The sequence below is a fragment of the Salmo salar genome, chromosome 15, assembly GCF_965601325.2.
Source record: "Salmo salar chromosome 15, fSalSal1, whole genome shotgun sequence".
Taxonomy (NCBI): Eukaryota; Metazoa; Chordata; class Actinopteri; order Salmoniformes; family Salmonidae; genus Salmo; species Salmo salar.
The window spans coordinates 60351882-60372944 of NC_138305.1; positions in this window are offsets into that span (position 1 = coordinate 60351882).

Consider the following 21063-nt stretch of genomic DNA (forward strand, 5'->3'; position numbering starts at 1 on the left):
GGTGGATAAGGATCCAAAAAGTAGATTTTTTTTTTCTCCATCTAAACAACAAATTGCAAAAATTCCATACAAACTGTCATTAACAAAATGTTAATTAATCTAAATCAGCCAGCTGATCTGTTTTAAATCAGGTCCCTACACAGGCTCAGAAGGATCCTGTGATGGTGGGACATTTCCAGGATACAGTAGTCCTTAAAGTTCTACCATTAAGTCTTGGAGGCCCAAAAATGTCTCAGCTGCAGATATGATGTCCAGCTTCTTGGACACTTGTGCAGTACAATTCAGAACTGTGGCTATAAATGCTACAAAATCCACCTTTTTCACAATAAGTGTATCCAGATAATTTGATTGAAGTATAACATTTGCAACTGGTTGTGGTGCATCCACCACCATATCTTCTTCAGAACTGTGGCTTCTTGCCCAATCAATGCTCTTCATCGCCTCCACAAAGGAGATCTGTTGTATAGCCCTGATCCTTGACACCTCAACCTCTTTCACCCTAACAGGGCACTCAGGGAATTCAAAAACATGATCCCCACCATAGTTTCAACATTTATCTTCAATCAATCAATCAATTAATCCAATTTATTTATAAAGCCCTTCTTACATCAGCTGATGTCACAAAGTGCTGTACAGAAACCCAGCCTAAAACCCCAAACAGCAAGCAATGCAGGTGTAGAAGCACAGTGGCTAGGAAAAACTCCCTAGAAAGGCCGGAACCTAGGAAGAAACATAGAGAGGAACCAGGCTATGAGGGGTGGCCAGTCCTCTTCTGGCTGTGCCGGGTGGAGATTATAACAGAACCAAGATGTTCAAATGTTCATAGATGACCAGCAGAGTCAATTAATAATAATAACAGTGGTTGTCGAGGGTCCAACAGGTCAACACCTCAGGAGTAAATGTCAGTTGGCTTTTCATAGCCGATCATTCACTCTACCGCTCCTGCTGTCTCCAGAGAGTTGAAAACAGCAGGTCTGGGACAAGGTAGCATGTCCGGTGAACAGGTCAGGGTTCCATAGCCACAGGCAGAACAGTTGAAACTGGAGCAGCAGCACGACCAGGTGGACTGGGGACAGCAAGGAGCCATCAGGCCAGGTAGTCCTGAGGCATGGTTCTAGGGCTCAGGTCCTCCGAAGAAAGAAAGAAAGAAAGAAAGAAAGAAAGAAAGAAAGAAAGAAGAAAGAAAGAAAGAAAGAAAGAAAGAAAGAAAGAAGAAGAAGAAAGAAAATTAGAGAGCATACTTAAATTCACACAGGACACCGAACAAGACAGGAGAAATACTCCAGATAGAACAGACTCAAATCAAATCAAATTTATTTGTCACATACACATGGTTAGCAGGTGTTAATGCAAGTGTAGCGAAATGCTTGTGCTTCTAGTTCCGACCATGCAGTAATATCAAACAAGTAATCTACCAATTCCACAACAACTACCTTGTACACACAAGTGTAAAGAAATTAATATGAATATGTACATACAAATATATAAATGAATAATGGCCGAATGGCATAGGTAAGATGTAATAGATGGTATGGAGTACAGTATATACATATGAAATTAGTATTGTTGGGTATGAAAACATAAAGCAGCATTGTTTAAGGTGGCTAGTGATACATTACATCAGGATGGCAAGATGCAGTAGATGGTATAGAGTACAGTATATACATATGAGATGAGTAATGTAGGTTATGAAAACATTATATAAATGTTGGTCCCGTGTGGCTCAGTTGGTAGAGCATGGTGTTTGCAACACCAGGGTTGTGGGTTTGATTCCCACGGGGGACCAGTACAGAAAAACAATTGTTTGAAATGTATGCATTCACTACTGTAAGTTGCTCTGGATAAGAGTGTCTGCTAAATGACTAAAATGTAAATAAAGTGGAATTGTTTAAAGTGGCTAGTGATATGGCAAGATGCAGTAGATGGTATGGTGTACAGTATATACATATGAGATGAATAATGTAGGTTATGTAAACATTATCTAGTGTCAATTGATTACATCAATTTTTCCATTATTAAAGTGGCTTGAGTTGAGTCAGTATGTTGGCAGCAGCCACTCAACGTTAGTGATGGCTGTTTAACAGTCTGATGGCTTTGAGATAGAAGCTGTTTTTCAGTCTCTCGGTTCCAGCTTTGATGCACCTGTACTGACCTCGCCTTCTGGATGTTAGCGGGGTGAACAGGCAGTGGCTCGGGTGGTTGCTGTCCTTGATGATCTTTTTGGCCTTCCTGTGACATCGGGTGGTGTAGGTGTCCTGGAGGGCAGGTAGTTTGCACCCGGTGATGCGTTGTGCAGACCTCACTACCCTCTGGAGAGCCTTGCGGTTATGGGCGGAGCAGCTGCCGTACCAGGCGGTGATACAGCCCGACAGGATGCTCATCGTTGTTGGTAATCAAGTCTACCACTGTAGTGTCGTCTGCAAACTTGATGATTGAGTTGGATGTGTGCATGGCCACGCAGTTATGGGTGAACAGGGAGTACAGAAGAGGGCTGAGAACGCACCCTTGTGGGGACCTAGTGTTGAGGATCAGCGGGGTGGAGATGTTGTTACCTACCCTCACCACCTGGGGGTGGCCCGTCAGGAAGTCCAGGACCCAGTTGCACAGGGCGGGGTCGAGACCCAGGGTCTCGAGCTTAATGACGAATTTGGAGGGTACTCTGGTGTTAAATGCTGAGCTGTAATCAATGAACAGCATTCTTACATAGCTATTCCTCTTGTCCAGATGGGTTAGGGCAGTGTGCAGTGTGATGGCGATTGCGTCGTCTGTGGACCTATTGGGTCAGTAAGCAAATTGGAGTGGGTCTAGTGCATCAGGTAGGGTGGAGGTGATATGGTCCTTGACTAGTCTCTGAAAGCACTTCATGATGACGGAAGTGAGTGCTACAGGGCGGTAGTCATTTAGCTCAGTTACCTTAGCTTTCTTGGGAACAGGAACAATGGTGGCCCTCTTGAAGCATGTGGGGACAGCAGACTGGGATAAGGATTGATTGAATATGTCTGTAAACACACCAGCCAGCTGGTCTGCGCATGCTCTGAGGACGCGGTCGGGGATGCCGTCTCGGCCTGCAGCCTTGCGAGGGTTAACACGTTTAAATGTTTTACTCACGTTGGCTGCAGTGAATGAGAGCCCGCAGGTTTTGGTAGCGGGCCGTGTTGGTGTCACTGTATTGTCCTCAAAGCGAGCAAAAAACTTGTTTAGTCTGTCTGGGAGCAAGGCATCGTGATCGGCGACGGGGCAGATTTTTCTTTTGTAATCCGTGATTGACTGTAGACCCTGCCACATACCTCTCGTGTCTGAGCCCGACTCCACTTTGTCTCTGTACTGACGCTTAGCTTGTTTGATTGCCTTGCGGCGGGAATAGCTACACTGTTTATATTCGGTCATGTTTCCAGTCACTTTGCCCTGATTAAAAGCAGTGGTTCGCACGTTCAATTTTGTGTGAATGCTGCCATTAATCCACAGTTTCTGGCCCCTTGACAGATAAACTATTGCAGCATAAATACCGGAGGCTGAGACAGGAGCGGTTGGGAGACACTGTGGCCCCGTCCGACGATACATTTACATTTACATTTACGTCATTTAGCAGACGCTCTTATCCAGAGCGACTTACAAATTGGTGCATTCACCTTATGATATCCAGTGGAACAACCACTTTACAATACTACATCTATATATTTTTTGGGGGGGAGGGTAGGGGGAGGAGGGTTAGAAGGATGACTTAATCCTATCCCAGGTATTCCTTAAAGAGGTGGGGTTTCAGGTGACTCCGGAAGGTGGTGATTGACTCCGCTGTCCTGGCGTTGTGAGGGAGCTTGTTTCACCATTGGGGTGCCAGAGCAGCGAACAGTTTTGACTGGGCAGAGCGGGAACTGTGCTTCCGCAGAGGTAGGGAGGCGAGCAGGCCAGAGGTGGATGAACGCAGTGCCCTTCTTTGGGTGTAGGGACTGATCAGAGCCTGAAGGTACGGAGGTGCCATTCCTCTCACAGCTCCGTAGACAAGCACCATGGTCTTGTAGCAGATGCGAGCTTCAACTGGAAGCCAGTGGAGTGTGCGGAGGAGCGGGGTGACGTGAGAGAACTTGGGATGGTTGAATACCAGACGGGCTGCGGCATTCTGGATGAGTTGTAGGGGTTTAATGGCACAGGCAGGGAGCCCCGCCAACAGCGAGTTGCAGTAATCCAGACGGGAGATGACAAGTGCCTGTATTAGGACCTGCGCCACTTCCTGTGTGAGGCAGGGTCGTACTCTGCGAATGTTGTAGAGCATGTCCCTACAGGATCGGGTCACCGCCTTGATGTTAGCGGAGAACTACAGGGTGTTGTCCAGGGTCACGCCAAGGCTCTTAGCACTCTGGGAGGAGGACACAATGGAGTTGTCAACCGTGATGGCGAGATCATGGAACGGGCAGTCCTTCCCCGGGAGGAAGAGCAGCTCCGTCTTGCCGAGGTTCAGCTTGAGGTGGTGATCCGTCATCCACACTGATATGTCTGCCAGACATGCAGAGATGCGATTCGCCACCTGGTTATCAGAAGGGGGAAAGGAGAAGATTAATTGTGTGTCGTCTGCGTAGCAATGATAGGAGAGACCATGTGAGGATATGACAGAGCCAAGTGACTTGGTGTATAGCGAGAATAGGAGAGGGCCTAGAACTGAGCCCTGGGGGACACCAGTGGTGAGAGCACATGGTGTGGAGACGGACTCTCGCCACGCCACCTGGTAGGAGCGACCTGTCAGGTAGGACGCAATCCAAGAGTGAGCCGCGCCGGAGATGCCCAACTCGGAGAAGGTGGAGAGGAGGATCTGATGGTTCACAGTATCAAAGGCAGCAGATAGGTCTAGAAGGACGAGAGCAGAGGAGAGAGAGTTAGCTTTAGCAGTGCGGAGAGCCTCCGTGACACAGAGAAGAACAGTCTCAGTTGAATGACCAGTCTTGAAACCTGACTGATTTGGATCAAGAAGGTCATTCTGAGAGAGATAGCAAGAGAGCTGGCCAAGGACGGCACGCTCAAGAGTTTTGGAGAGAAAAGAAAGAAGGGATACTGGTCTGTAGTTGTTGACATCGGAGGGATCGAGTGTAGGTTTTTTGAGAAGGGGTGCAACTCTCGCTCTCTTGAAGATGGAAGGGACGTAGCCAGCGGTCAAGGATGAGTTGATGAGCGAGGTGAGGTAAGGGAGAAGGTCTCCGGAAATGGTCTGGAGAAGAGAGGAGGGGATAGTGTCAAGCGGGCAGGTTGTTGGGTGGCTGGCCGTCACAAGTCACAAGATTTCATCTGGAGAGAGAGGGGAGAAAGAGGTCAAAGCATAGTGCAATGTGAGCAGGACCAGCGGTGTTGTTTGACTTAACAAACAAGGATCGGATGTCGTCAACCTTCTTTTCAAAATGGTTGACAAAGTCATCCGCAGAGAGGGAGGAGGGGGGAGGGGGAGGAGGATTCAGGAGGGAGGAGAAGGTGGCAAAGAGCTTCCTAGGTTTAGAGGCAGATGCTTGGAATTTAGAGTGGTAGAAAGTGGCTTTAGCAGCAGATACAGAGGAAGAAAATGTGGAGAGGAGGGAGTGAAAAGATGCCAGGTCCGCAGGGAGGCTAGTTTTCCTCCATTTCCGCTCGGCTGCCCGGAGCCCTGTTCTGTGAGCTCGCAATGAGTCGTCAAGCCACGAAGCAGGAGGGGAGGACCGAGCCGGCCGGGAGGATAGGGGACAAAGAGAGTCAAAGGATGCAGAAAGGGAGGAGAGGAGGGTTGAGGATGCTGAATCAGGAGATTGGTTGGAGAAGGATTGAGCAGAGGGAAGAGATGATAGGATGGAAGAGGAGAGAGTAGCAGGAGAGAGAGAGAGCGAAGGTTGCAATACCATCTGAGTAGGGGCAGAGTGAGTAGTGTTGGAGGAGAGCGAGAGAGAAAAGGATACAAGGTAGTGGTCGGAGACTTGGAGGGGAGTTGCAGTGAGATTAGTGGAAGAACAGCATCTAGTAAAGATGAGGTCAAGCGTATTGCCTGCCTTGTGAGTAGGGGGGACGGTGAGAGGGTGAGGTCAAAAGAGGAGAGGAGTGGAAAGAAGGAGGCAGAGAGAAATGAGTCAAAGGTAGACGTAGGGAGGTTAAAGTCACCCAGAATTGTGAGGGGTGAGCCATCCTCAGGAAAGGAACTTATCAAGGCATCAAGCTTATTGATGAACTCTCCAAGGGAACCTGGAGGGCAATAAATGATAAGGATGTTAACCTCTCTGGGCTACGCGGGACGAATTCGTCCCACCTACGCAACAGCCAGTCTAATCCAGTGGCGCGATTTTCAAATACCTTAAAAATCCTATTACTTCAATTTCTCAAACATATGACTATTTTACAGCTATTTAAAGACAAGACTCTCGTTAACCTCTTACATCTAGACGTTCCGCTAGCGGAACACCTGCTCCAATATCCAATGATAGGCGTGGCGCGAATTACAAATTCCTCAAAAATACAAAAACTTCAATTTTTCAAACATATGACTATTTCACAGCATTTTAAAGACAAGACTCTCCTTTATCTAACCACACTGTCCGATTTCAAAAAGGCTTTACAGCGAAAGCAAAACATTAGATTATGTCAGCAGAGTACCCAGCCAGAAATAATCAGACACCCATTTTTCAAGCTAGCATATAATGTCACAAAAACCCAGAAGACAGCTAAATGCAGCACAAACCTTTGATGATCTTCATCAGATGACACACCTAAGACATTATGTTATACAATACATGCATGTTTTGTTCAATCAAGTTCATATTTATATCAAAAAACAGCTTTTTACATTAGCATGTGACGTTCAGAACTAGCATACCCCCCGCAAACTTCCGGGGAATTTACTAACATTTTACTAAATTACTCACGATAAACGTTCACAAAAAGCATAACAATTATTTTAAGAATTATAGATACAGAACTCCTCTATGCACTCGATATGTCCGATTTTAAAATAGCTTTTTGGTGAAAGCACATTTTGCAATATTCTAAGTACATATCCCAGCCATCACGGGCTAGCTATTTAGACACCTGGCAAGTTTAGCACTCACCAATATCAGATTTACTATTACAAAAGTTTGATTACCTTTTGTTGTCTTCGTCAGAATGCACTCCCAGGACTGCTACTTCAATAACAAATGTTGGTTTGGTCCAAAATAATCCATCGTTATATCCGAATAGCGGTGTTTTGTTCGTGCGTTCCAGAAACTATCCGAAATGGTAAATCAGGGTCGCATGCATGGCGCAATTCGTGACAAAAAAATTCTAAATATTCCATTACCGTACTTCGAAGCATGTCAACCGCTGTTTAAAATCAATTTTTATGCAATTTATCTTGTAAAAAAGTGATAATATTCCGACCGGGAATCTCCTTTTCTGCAAACAGATGAAAAAACACAAAGACGGGGGCGACCAGTGCACGCGCCTAAGCCCACAGTCCCTTGATCGGCCACTTGAGAAAGGCGATAATGTGTTTCAGCCTGGGGCTGAAATGACGACATTCAGGTTTTTCCCGGGCTCTGAGAGCCTATTGGAGCCGTGGGAAGTGTCACGTTACCGCAGAGATCCTTTGTAATTGAATGAGATGTCAAAGAAAGACAATAAAGTGTCAGACAGGCCACTTCCTGTAAAGGAATCTCTCAGGTTTTGACCTGCCATTTGAGTTCTGTTATACTCACAGACACCATTCAAACAGTTTTAGAAACTTTGGAGTGTTTTCTATCCAAAGCCAATAATTATATGCATATTCTAGTTACTGGGCAGGAGTAGTAACCAGATTAAATCGGGTACGTTTTTTATCCAGCCGTGAAAATACTGCCCCCTAGCCATAACAGGATAATCTAATGTTTTGCTTTCACTTTAAAGCCTTTTTGAAATCGGACAGCGTGGTTGGATTTACGAGAGTCTTATCTTTCAAATGGTGTAAAATAGTCATATGTTTGAGAAATTGAAGTTATAGCATTTTTGAGGTATTTGTATTTCGCGCCACGTGATTCCACTGGCTGTTGAATAGAGTGGGACGCTAACGTCCCACTGGCCCAGAGAGGTTAAACGTTGGCTAGCTAACAAAGTCAGTCTTGCTAGCTACACAAGTGGTCTACACAACTCGAAAGTTCAGAAAGTTAAGCATACGTTGCAAAAATCTTATTGACTAAAAATGATACAGTACTGCTAGCTGGTAGAGTTGGCTAGCTAGTGGTGGCTGCGTTTACCTTTATCTTTGATACAGAGACAACTATGTAGCTAGCTACCATTACACTAATGAAATCGTTCCGTTGTAATGTATTTAGTTTCTTCAGTACTGCTAGTTGGTAAAGTTGGCTAGCTAGCAGTGGCCGTGGTGTTGTGGTGTTGACGCCGTTTGGAAAACGGCATGAACGAACGAATACAGCTGGCTAGTTAACCTTGTTAGTTTCTCAAAGTTAGTTTCTCAAAGCTACACCTACACCTTTAGCTACACCTTTATCCTTGATGCAAAGACAACTATGTAGCTAGCTAGCTAACATTACACTAATCAAATGGTTCCGTTGTAATGTAATACCCCCGGACAGGGCCAAACAGGCAGGATATAACCCCACCCACTTTGCCAAAACACAGCCCCCGCACCACTAAAGGGATACCTTCAACCACCAACTTACCATCCTGAGACAAGGCCAAGTATAGCCCACAAAGATCTCCGCCACGGCACAACCCAAGGGGGGAGGTTTGCTTGTTCAGGAGGTTCCTGAGTGGTTTGGTTTTCTCTGCCCGGTGTGGGACCTAATTTTATAAGTTGTTTACCAGGCCCATGAACCGACATAGTTCGGTCAAAGATTGTGGCTAAGGGCCTTGACCATGTCTGGGTCAGCTCTGACACCATCTCGATGATTTGTCCGAGGAACTTGACCTGTTTTTCTTTTTTGTACATTTTTATGTTGAGAGTCCAACTTGCTGCAGCCGTTCCAGAACTGTCATGAGTCGTATGTCGTGTTGTCACTGTTTCTGTAAACACTATGATGTTGTCCATTTGACAGAGGACACCCCCCAGTCCTTCCAAGAGCTGGGACCTGCGCCACTGAAAGTGTTCGGAGGATGTGGAGATTCCTAAAGGCAATCTATTGAAGTATTTTGCCGGGCACAACTGCCTACTGTGAGAGCACCTGCCACACCACACACACACTGTTTCATGTGCTGTTGTCACGCCCTTACCATAGAGAGCCATTGGTTCTCTATGGTGTTTAGGTCAGAGCGTGACTAGGGGGGTGTTCCAGTCATTGTCTTCAATGTTGGTGAGTTGTATGGTTCCCAATTAGAGGAAGCTGGTAATCGTTGCCTCTAATTGGGGATCATATTTAGGTAGCCTTTTCGCCCACCTGTGTTTTGTGGGATATTGTTTTTGTGTTAGTGTGTTGAGCACTACGACTTCATGTTCATTGCATGTTCGTTGTTTTATTAGTTTCACTGTATATTAAAGATGTGGAACTTAACTCACGCTGCGCCTTGGTCCCCGTCCTTTCTGACGAGCGTGACAGCTGTGTTCTCTGTCCTCTCAGACCTGTGAGGTGGTTCTAAGAAGGGTTGTGTATCTTGGTGATATCGATTTGTAAGTTGCTAAGTTCTTGATGATATCTCTCTTGAGTGGTAAGCTTCATAAGCTAACATTACGTTGCCAGCTAGCTAACGTTAGCTGAGCTAAGTGTGATCTGTTAGTGTTGTTGTATCTCGTCTTTCCTTAAGTTTTTACTCAACCAAACAGGAAGCGAACTGTGCACTAGATTGTTAACATTGGAGATGGGTTATAGTATTTTAAGTCACTTCTGATACCATGTTGAGATGAAGAGAAGACGGACACGACATGTCGGGTTGAACATGGGACAACGAGTCATGTTTAATCTCCTATGTAGTAACACATTACCTGGGGCAGTAACACATTACCTGTGCATCTAGGCACATGCGCTAATACCACAATAGGTTTTTCTAACACTAATACAACAGCATGTGGTTGTGTGAGTGATTGTCAGACTGTTCTCCCTCTCTCTTCCACAGTTTGATAGACTACAGTATGTGATGTGTTTTGTGTCGTTATTAAAACACTACTGTGCAGCATTGACTGACTGTATCCTCCTGGTCCTGGATGTTTACCCTGTTTGTCTGCTCAGCCGTTTTGGTTCGTCCTGATTGTCATTTGATTGGTTGTCAAATGAATTAACTTTACAAATATTGACATTGCCAAAAGGTGCCTGTGGTGACTTTCTGGATCTATAAAAGTCAACCTGATTGAAGCAGCTCTAATGCATATTGTAACATTTGAAGGGTATTTCCATACCCACCAAGGCTATTTCTCTGACAGCTGAGTGAAGCATGACTTTTAAGACCATTCGAATAAACAGGGACTTAAGAATATAATTAGGAATGGGATTGATGGAATAGACTGTCCACCAGTACAGCACACTGTCTTCTCTCATCATTAGAGTAAAAATAGACTCTGTATCAGCAGAAATGAGAGGGCAAAGGGACATATATTAAAAAGCCCTGAGAAAATGAGATTGATAAATTAGATGCATCTTCATTTTATGTGAAGTTTTGATATGATTCAAACTCTACCCACTTCATCAGTAACCTCTCTTCCTTCCTCTCTCCTAGTTCTCTTGCTCTGTCTCTTTAACTCTATTTCTCTCCATCTCCCCTGCCCTCTTTCTTTGGAACTGCTGTATTATGACTGAGTGTACTGTGGCTGTATTGTTTTTGATGTATCGTTATGTGCAGTTTTATTTGACTGGCTCCACAGGGTAATGTGGTTATAAATCAGAGCAATGCTGCTTAAACCTGCCCTCTCTTATTATTTGGCATCACTCACCAGCCTACAGGAGCTGAGCGAACACATCCCATGCACAATCACTCACTTGTCACTATTATCCCTGTACATTGACAGCACCACTGCCTTTTATCTTGGTTGCTGGTTTGGTAAACCTCAGTACAAAAAGGCAGACAATTGTGTTGCTTGCCACTAAACAGTATCCTTTAAATATATACATTTACAATACGGTACCGTTTATCTCAATAAAAATAGCATTCCATTAAAAGTTATTTTCACATACCCACTTCCTAACCCCAATCTGTCATCTATGCACAATATTCAGAGGAGATTTCTAATAGGCCTACAGTGTTACATGACTATCTTAATGACTACCGTCCACTCCTCTTTCTATTCTGGTTAGAGACCATTTGCGCTGTTCTGTGAAGGGAGTAGTACACAGCATTGTATGAGATCTTCATTTTCTTGGCAGTTTCTCACATGGAATAGCTTTCTTTTCTCAGAAAAAGAATAGACTGAGTTTCAGAATAAAGTACTTTGTTTCTGGCCATTTTGAGCCTGTAATCGAACCCACAAATGCTGATGCTCCAGATACTCAACTCGTCTAAAGGACAGTTTTATTGCTGCTTTAATCAGAAGAACCGTTTTCAGCTGTGCTAGCATAATTGCAAAAGTGTTTTCTAATGACCAACTAGCCTTTTAAAATGATAAACTTGGATTAGCTAACACAACGTGCCATTGGAACACAGGAGTGATGGTTGCTGATAATGGGCCTCTGTATGCCTATGTAGATATTATATAAAAAATCAGCCGTTTCCAGCTACAATAGTAATTTACAACATTAACAATGTCTACACTGTATTTCTGATCGATTTGATGTTATTTTGATGGACAAAAAATTTGCTTTTCTTTCAAAAACAAGGGCATTTCTAAGTGACCCCAAACTTTTTTGAACGGTAGTGTAAATATGTGGATGAGCAATGTCAGAGCGGGATAGACTGAGGTACAGTAGATGAGTAATGCAAGATGTGTAAATATCATTAAAGTGACTAGTGTTCCATTTATTAAAGTAGCCAGTGATTTCAAGTCTATGTATATAGGCAGCTGCCTCTAATGTGCTAGTGGTGGCTAATTAACAGTCTGATGGCCTTGAGATAGAAGCTGTTCTCTCTGTCCCAGCTTTGATGCAGCTGTTCAGACCAAGCCTTCTGGATAATAGCGGGGTGAACAGGCAGTGGCTCGGTTGGTTGTTGTCCTCGCTCCTTTTGGCCTTCCTGTGACATCGGGTGCTGTAGGTGTCCTGCAGGGCAAGTAGTTTGTCCCCAGTGATGCGGACCGCACCACCCTCTGGAGAGCCTTGTGGTTGTGGGATGTGCAGTTGCCTTACCAGGCAGTGATACAGCCCGACAGGATGCCCTCAAATGTGCATCTGTAAAATTTTGTAAGGGTTTTAGGTGCCAAGCCAAATTTATTCAGCCTCCTGAAGTAACTGGAATAAGCAATTTCAAAAATGTGTCAAGTGCAGCATTTGGTTGCTCCTTATTACACACCACTGACCAGCAAATATTATTTACCTCTTGAAAACAGGAATCACTACAACACTTGTTGTATGACCGCTTATACACTATATTTGGCCCAGCCTTTGGAACTTTGGTTTTCCTAGATATGGCAACTATATTGTGATCTCTACATCCGCTGGATTTGGATACTGCTTTAGAGCAGATTTCTGCAGCATTAGTAAGGATGTGATCAATACAAGTGGATGATTTCATCCCTGTACTGTTTGTAAATACCCTTGTAGGTTGGCTGATAAGCTGAACCAGGTTGCAGCCTCTGTTTACAGTTTGAAGTTTTTTCTTGAGTGGCCAGCTTGATGAAAGCCAGTCAATATTTGGTCACCCAGAAAATATACCTCCCTGTTGATATCACATAAATTAAAGTATTTCACACATATTATCCAGATACTGACTGTTAGCACTTGTTGGTCTATAGCAGCTTCCTACCAGAATCGGGTTTAGGTGAGGCAGGTGAACCTGTAGCCATATTACTTCAACAGCATTTGACAGTGGTCTCAACCTGCTACTTTCACACTAAATAATGAAAGCAACTTCCATTACAAGTTTCTCTGTAATGGGAAAAAAATCCATCACCAGATTCACAGGGAATACATTACAAGGAGTTGAGAAGCAATACTCCAAGCTGCAGCTTCATGCTACTTGTCAAACATGGAGAACTGATACTGGTTATTGGGGTGGAATTTTCAGTGGGTGTCCGTTGTTGGGGTGGGATTGGCATTAGGTGTGGGGGTCAATCTTACCTGTTTCTAACTACATAAATAATTTCAGAAGAATCTGAGGTGGGTGTCAGGGCTTGCTAAAATGACATGGAGCGACTCTTTCCCTCTCCAAGCGAGCCCAGCTCTACAACGTGGGAGGCGGTGAAGAGAAGGATGGCTGAGTATCTGATGCGTGCTGAGCAGATATCCAATCAACATCTGAGAAGAAACATGGGTCAAAGGTCAACACAGGCAGTGGTAAGTGGCTACAGACAATCTCATTGGCTACTGATGCACCCTGATAGTCATTATTGTAAAATACAACATTTCTTCTCAATGACTTGCCTGGCTACATAAAGGTTATATCAAATCAATATTTTGTAAACGTCCATCTCAGGCCCTGGGGGTACAGTGTTCCACCCCCATCAGCAGAGGGGGCCAGCAGAGTCCAGCCGTGGAGCTCAGGGCCTACATGGTCATTGATAAGGTCAGTCTGGGGAGGAAGGAGTTAAAGGTCAGTCAAAGAGCCGGTTTCTTTTAGCTCGGTGCAGATGAAGTCGAGGTGAATGAGAGGAAGCCACTTTAGACTATTGAGATGCACCCTGTGGTTTCCTGTACTCATCTCATCTCCTAGAAAGACTTTTGTGTTACCTGTTTTCACCTACTGTATCCAGGTCTTTAAAATCAGCTAGATTCAAGGAAATGAGAAGGGGAATGTAAGCCAGTGTGTAATACTAACTGTTGAAATGCAGTGTGTCTGTGTGTCAGTGAGAGAAGTGTGTGTGTGTTAGGGGTGCCACAAGGTCAGTTTAGATTACTGGTCCTCTCAAACAGCTGTTGGCAAAGTGACTCCAGCACTGGAGCATGAAATTACTTGGCTGGCAGAGCAGACATTACACAACACAGAATCAATGGAGCTCAACACGGGCCAGTGCTACAGCTCTATGAACACAACCAACACACAAATAATATTGATACAGTACAACACACAACATGTGCTACAGTGTTGTAGTTCTACACAAAACTAAATCCATACTATGTTTACACACAACTCAGCAACACTACTAAGTACCAGTAGGACATTTTCTCCATTCCTCTGTGCAAATCAAAATGCATCTAACGAAAGATAACAGCATTGTTTCTAAACTAATGAACAACGGCATACAGAAGACAACATTTATCTTTCTCCCTACAACATCTCTCATTCTCCTTTCACTTTTAATTGGTGACAGGGGGGATAGTTAGAAAGAGCTGGTCACCCCTGCATCTCCTCCCTCCTCCCCTCTTTTCTCCCTCGTCCCTGATGTTGGTGTGTTAATTATATTAGCGCCCTGGCTAGCACTTTCACTCTGTTTACTCACAACTCCATTCATATCTATTTAGCGTGCACCTGTTTGGGCCCAGCCAGTGTCACAGAGAGAATAACACAAACCACCACATATGCTCCAGCTCGCCCCTGACAAAATGAGCAGGAGAGAAATGGAGATGTCAGAGAGAGGAGGAGAAGTGAAGGAGAAAATAAATGAAGATGTCAGGAAAGGAGAGGGGAAGGGAGGGAGGGGGTCCAGGCAGGTGCAACGGAAAATATTTAAGAGTGAGGGAGGAAAGGCAGGGAAGGAGGAAGGGAAGAGAGGAGATTGAGGGATACTGTAATGTTTATGCTTTGTCTTTTTTAAATGGGTATTCTATTGTATGTTTTCCCCCTCAGGTTCTTCTGATTATGGACATGAGAACCCAGGAGACCTTCATTTTGAAAGTAACTCTATATGGTGAACTAGTCTTAATCTTGTGTGTGTCAGTCCTATGTATCCAGACTGAAGTGGTGTGTGTGTGTAAGCCACCATGTGCTCTGAGTGTAATGGTGTGCGTGTGTGTCCCTGTCAGCTCTCCTGTTCTGTGGCGAGACGTGTGCCAGATACCAACGAACATCACGGCACAGACGACACACACACACAAACATTGTCTCTTTCACATACACACACCTCCGCTGAAGTCGTGAATAACTCATAAACATGTACTGTATGTGTCTTGCTGAATACAGACGGAGTCAGGATGGCAGGAAAATGTTTGCACAACCTCAATGCAATATTTCTACTTCATCGATGTCCTTTCAACTTTTGTCCCTCAACCCTACAACATCACTCATCTCCTCTAACTTTGCCCCTCAACCCTGGCCTTTTCCCTCCCTGCCTCCTCACCAGGGCCTGAGGAAGAGCAGTGAGTGTGGGAGGACCAAGCGTACCATCATTCCTCACTCCGTGCCCCAAATGGGCATTGAGGAAGTTCATCTCCACAGAGGACACTGTGTTTCTGCTGCTGCAGTATGCTGAGGGTGCACTACGCACGCCTTCCTTTTGTCTCTGTCACTAACTTCATATTTCCTGTATTCTCTCTCTCCTTATCTCCTCTCCTTTTCTATGTATACCCACTCACACTTACCCTACAATCTCTCCCTCCCTCCCTGTCGCTCCCTCCCATTTCCTCCCTGCCCTTGTTGTAAACAGATGTTTGATAGAGATTGGTTTATGTCACAGGTCATTATTCTGAATACCCGGTGGCACAGCGCTTCATTAGCTATGCTAACACCTGGGCCTCCTTATTTTCCACTCAAAGTGTGTGTGTGCGTGAAAGAGAGAGAAAGGACTAATAGCAGTTACTCACATGAGAAGATTCTCCCCACAATTGTATTACTTGCGAAAGATGCAATGACAAGGGCACAGGAGGCTGGGGTGGACAGGGAGGAAATTCCCACCTCCCCCCCAAAGGTGTAATACAAGCGCAAGACTTTTAGATTCGTCGAGGGACTTTTATTTAGAAAAGGCCTCCGCTGCTGGAACAGGAGTCACTTCCCCTGCCCCCACTGACTGTTTCGTTCTCATTCTAGGTTGTTTCAAGCAGTGTCACTGAGTGAGAGAAATTGCACTGTGCAGCACCACCATCTTTACCCACCGCACCGAGGAAAGTACTATAATTGTTATTCTTGTTGACAGTGCTGTTAAGAAGAGAGGACAGTGCTTTATTATTGACAGACTTCTCCCCATCTTAACTACTGTTGTATCAATATGTTTTGACCATGACAGATTACAACCCAGGGTTACTCCAAGCAGTTTAGTCACCTCAACTCTCACGGCTGTTTGAAGGATCGGACCAAAATGCAGCGTGTTTGTAGTTCCACATCTTTATTTATTCGTGAAACGTAAAGCAATACACTAAATACTTCAACTAACAAAAACAACAAACCGTGACGCAGAGAGAACACACTACTCAAAATATAATCACCCACAAAAACAGGTGGGACAAACATCAGCTTAAATATGACCTCCAATAAGAGACAACGACAACCAGCTGCCTCTAATTGGAGATCATACCAAACAAAACCAACATAGAAATTAAAAACTAGAAACTGAACATAGAAATACAAAAAACAAACAAACACCCCCTGACCTACTCTACCATAGAAAATAACAACTTACTACGGTCAGGACGTGACATCAACTTGACATCAACCTTTCCACATTATTCATTACAATATTTAGTTGAGGTTTAGGGTTTATTGAATGATTTGTCCCAAATACAATGCTTTTAGTTTCTGAAATATTTAGGACTAACTTATTCCTTGCCACCCACTCTGAAACTAACTGCAGCTCTTTGTTGAAGTCGGTTCCTCTCCTTGTTCTGGCGGTGTTCGCCGGTCGACGTCTCCGGTCTTCTAGCCATCTCCGATCCATTTTTCATCTTCCATTTGTTTTGTTTGTCTTATTTTCACACTCACCTGGTTTCATTTTCCTAATTACATGTTGTATATTTTCCCTCTGTTTCCCCCATGTCCTTGTCGGGAATTGTTTATTGTAAGTACTTGTGCTATGTGTTACTGGTGCGCTACGGGTTTTGTACCCATGTGTTTGTTATTTTGTATGCCATTAGTTTTATATATTAAACTGCTCCGGCTATTCACCAAGTTCTGCTCTCCTGCGTTTGACTTCCCTGTCACCAGTTACGCACCCCTTACAGTAACTCTTTATCCACAGTATAGCAGGGGGTGTAAAGCCATAACACATACGTTTTTCCAGCAGCAGACTATGATCGAAAATGTCAAAAGCCCCACTGAAGTCTCACAAAACAGCCCCCACAATATTTGTGTCAGTCATTTGTGTAAATGCTATGCTTGTTGAATGTCCTTCCCTATAAGCATGCTGAAAGTTTTTTCCAAAAGTTTACAAAGGGTTGGTAACAGGCTGATTGGTTGGCTATTTGAGCCAGTAAAGGGGGCTTTACTATTCTTAGATAAGGGAATGACTTGCTTCTCTCCAAGTCCGAGGGCACACAATTTCTAGTAGGCTTAAATTGAAGCCAACAAATATTATTTACATCAACAACATAGGAATCACTACAAAACTTATTGTATGATCTAATACACAATATTAGGTCAAATCATTGGTACTTTGGTTTTTCTAGATATGGCTACTATATTGTGATCACTACATCTAATGGATTTGGATACTACTTTCAAGCTAATTTCTGCAGCATTAGTATAGATTTCATCAATACATGTTGATGATTTCATTCATGTGCTGTTTGTAACTACCCTGATAGGTTGACTGATAACCTGAACTAGGTTGCAGACACTAGTTACAGTTTGAAGCTTTCTTCTGAGTGGGAAGCCTGATTAAAGTCAGTCAATATTGAAATCACCCAGAAAAAATATACCTCTCTGTTGATATAACACACATTATCCTGCATCTCACACATGTTATCCAGATACTGACTGTTAGCACTTGGTGGTCTATAGCAGCTTTCCACCAGAATGGGTTTAGGTGAGTCAGATGAACCTGTAGCCATATTACTTCAATAGTATTTAACCTGTTAGGGCTAGGGGGCAGCATTTGCACGTCTGGATAAAAAAAATGTACCCGATTTAATCTGGTTACTAATCCTACCCAGTAACTAGAATATGCATATACTTATTATATATGGATAGAAAACACTCTAAAGTTTCTAAAACTGTTTGAATGGTGTCTGTGAGTATAACAGAACTCATTTGGCAGGCAAAACCCTGAGACATTTTCTGACAGGAACTGGATACCTGATGTGTTGTATTGACTTTAAACCTATCCCATTGAAAAACACAGGGGCTGAGGAATATTTTGGCACTTCCTATTGCTTCCACTAGATGTCACCAGCCTTTACAAAGTGTTTTGAGTCTTCTGGAAGGAGATCTGACCGAACAAGAGCCATGGAACGATGATGTCCCATTAGACACCTGGCGCACGAGTTCATGTTGGGTACCCTCGTTCCAATACGTTATAAAAGAGTATGCATTCGTCCACCTTGAATATTATTCATGTTCTGGCTAAAAAAGGCCCTAATGATTTATGCTATACAACGTTTGACATGTTTGAACGAACGGAAATATATTTTTTCCCCTCGTTCATGACGAGAAGTCCGGCTGGCTTAGATCATGTGCTAACAAGACGGAGATTTTTGGACATAAATGATGAGCTTTTTTGAACAAAACTACATTCGTTATGGACCTGTGATACCTGGAAGTGACATCTGATGAAGAGAATCAAAGGTAATGGATTATTTACATAGTATTTTCGATTTTAGATCTCCCCAACATGACGTCTAGTCTGTATCGCAACGCGTATTTTTCTGGGCGCAGTGCTCAGATTATTGCAAAGTGTGATTTCCCAGTAAGGTTATTTTTAAATCTGGCAAGTTGATTGCGTTCAAGAGATGTAAATCTATAATTCTTTAAATGACAATATAATATTTTACCAATGTTTTCTAATTTTAATTATTTAATTTGTGACGCTGACTTGACTGCCGGTTATTGGAGGGAAACGATTTCCTCAACATCAATGCCATAGTAAAACGCTGTTTTTGGATATAAATATGAACTTTATAGAACTAAAAATGCATGCATTGTCTAACATAATGTCCTAGGAGTGTCATCTGATGGAGATTGTAAAAGGTTAGTGCATCATTTTAGCTGGTTTTATGGTTTTGGTGACCCTGTCTTTGACTTGACAAAACATTACACACAACTCTTGTAAATGTACTGTCCTAACATACTCTAAATTTATGCTTTCGCCGTAAAACCTTTTTGAAATCGTAAAACGTGGTTAGATTAAGGAGATGTTTATCTTTCAAATGGTGTAAAATAGTTGTATTTTTGAAAAATTAGAATTTTGACATTTATTTGGATTCAAATTTGCCGCTCTTGAAATGCACCTGCTGTTGATGGAGTGCACCACGGGTGGCACGCTAGCGTCCCACCTAGCCCATAGAGGTTAACATGAGATCCTTTCTAAGCTTTACAGGAATGTGGTTCTTAATATAAATGGCCACACCTCCACCTTTCGGCATTTGTCTTTTCTGTAGATGTTATAACCATGTATTGCTACCACTGTATCATCAAAGGTATTATCTAAGTGAGTTTCAGAGATTGACAGAATATGAATGTCATCTGTCACTAGCAAATTACTGATTTCATGAACCTTGTTTCTTGAGCTACATATGTTAACATGGGCTATTTTTAGCACTTTTTTGGGATGCTTCTGTCATTGAACAGTCATTGTCTCAATGCAGCCTGATAATGCTGTGAAAGGATCCAGGAACCCAAATGATTTGGGTGGATACCATCCTCCTTATAATACGAGCTTTGTTTCCAGAAGATATCAAAATTGTCAATAAATGTTACATCCACAGAGCTACCACAGTCTCGTAGCCAGTTATGGAGGGATAAAAGTCTGCTGAACCGTTCAATGCCACGATTTGGGGATGGCAGAGGGCCAGATATTATAGGGTGCTTGTTGGTGTCAAGTAGTGACCCAATCAGTTCTTTAAAATCAATCTTCAGCTGTTCTGAGCTGCCCTTCATAATGTTATTGAATACCACATGATATACTCAATTTCCTGATGCTGGTTTAAAATGTTTGGGAGCAGCTTATTGATGTCCTGTACTCGTGCTCCTGGATAGCACAACATTTTTGACATTCCTCACTGTTGAACTGCCCAATACAACGCCGGAGAAGGGAATTGAGAAATCCGCCCATTCCCACCCCTCACACAGTTCATTGATCCTTTCATGGGCCTGGCGATAGGTCCAGATCTCCCACAGAAGGCAGTGCCCTGTCAGATCCAGAGAGAGGGAAAGGAGCCGAACTCAACGACGAAGCAGCTGCTGAAGTCAGCATAGTTGGAGTCAGCACCGCCATCGCAGACACAGGTAATCCCAGCAATGAAGGCGCAGGTAGATCAGGCACAAGTGCAGCGAAGCTATTCCTTATGTCAATCTGCTCCGAACCTCTAGCAGTCTGTCATGTCTGCTTACAGCATGCCGCTGCCTTTGGTTTCCACAACTTGTGACATGGGATCAGCGCAGATTGGAACGCTCTACTTGCTGTTCTCCATCTACTTCACTACAGGATCGAGGAGGAGAAGCAGATGGAAAAGACTTCCTTGGCAGCTAGTTCCAGGTAGCACAGGCCAGTCGTATAGGGACAGGTGATGGGGAAACATCCATTAGGCCCGAGCGGCGTCCTGCCATAGGAGGTGAGAACGAGAAAGTTCCAATCTGCGTTTTCCCCATAAGTTTGCGCAGAATTTAGATTTATTTGCCGAGCATAGCCACTTCATTCCTGTAGTCCTCCGCTAGCAAACAATTGCCGCATTCGAAATCTAGATTGTCAATATTGTCCTGGACCAGAGTGTAATAAACACAGCTTCTACATTGCTGGAAACTTCCGTTAGCTATTCTAGGCGATGCGGGCTCCATTGCAACCTAGCTAGATGTTAGCAGTTGTTGACACGGGTATCTGAGTTCTTGAGTTCCAAAGTTTTTGACGTTGAGTCGGTGTCTCCCAACAGCAGCTGGCTGGGAAACACAAGAAGCACAATGAGGGGCTATACTGATCACAATTTAGAAACTCACTCACACACTGTAAATAAGCACTTTCCTTTAGCTAGTGATATTGCAAGAGTTGTTCAGTAG